The following is a 1,010-nucleotide window of genomic DNA, read 5'->3' on the forward strand; positions in this document are numbered from 1 at the left end:
GGCCCCCTCTCGCCTCGCCTCGCCTCGCCGCCCCGGCCCTCCCGCCTGCCTCTCCGCCCTCGCGGCCCCTCCGGGCCCTTTCCTCCCTCCGCCGAGAAGCCCCGACCCACAAAACGCGCTTTCTGCTTGCTTTCCTTCTCTCTGCCCGCGCCGGCACAACCGCTTCCTTCCCCAGGACGCTGCCGCTGCCCGGGCCGGGCGGCTGGCAGCGCTGATAAGGGCGGTCGGCGGCCTGGCCTCAGCCGGAGCACGGGGAGAGGGTGTTTGCGACTGCTGGGAAAGGGGGGAAAACAGCGCTTGGGAAGTGGTGCCTCTCTTCACGTGGACGGGCCCTCTTGCCCCCGCCGTCTCCRGTCGCTGTTGGCAAAACGGCCCTGGCCGGAGATGCCTGGAGGAAGCGCGCGGGCTCAGCTCATGCCCCTCTAACACGAGGCAAAYGCCTGCTTTGCGGGGTATCCGCTAACTGGCTCTGCTAAAAAGGGACTGCAAGTTTTGCCAAAGTGGCTATATGCAGCTAAAGAAATCATATAGCCAAACACCACGAACCATATATGTACTTGAAATTAAGTAGCTTTTCTCCTTCGGCCTTCCCTGGAGTACCGCACAATGTCAAAATTTTGTTTTTAATCAATACCCACGAGGCTGCCCGAAGGGTTTTCTGCTATAGAAGAGTCTGTTAATTCTCCTAAAGCTTGTGGTTCATTTGTCTGTGAGCCTGAATTTTGAAAAGTAGCATAAACTTGCTTTTGTTAAAAATGTGGCTGCTCAAAAATTACTACTAAAATAGAAGTGTCAAGGAGAAGACTAACATAAAGAGAGACTTAGGTGTCTCAATATGCTCTAATGAGCTTCATGAAGGAGCTGTTCATGTTCTAGACTGGCTTTACTCAATGCCATTTAATATTAACATTGTCAAGTCCACTGTCATGGTTGAGTTTAAGTGACATAACCTGATCTGTCACTGTTGTGTCTTTACAAGCAGTTATTATAACAACAAAGGCTGAATGCGA

Source organism: Apteryx rowi, unplaced genomic scaffold (genome assembly GCF_003343035.1).
Source record: "Apteryx rowi isolate R43461 unplaced genomic scaffold, aptRow1 scaffold_182, whole genome shotgun sequence".
Classification (NCBI taxonomy): domain Eukaryota; kingdom Metazoa; phylum Chordata; class Aves; order Apterygiformes; family Apterygidae; genus Apteryx; species Apteryx rowi.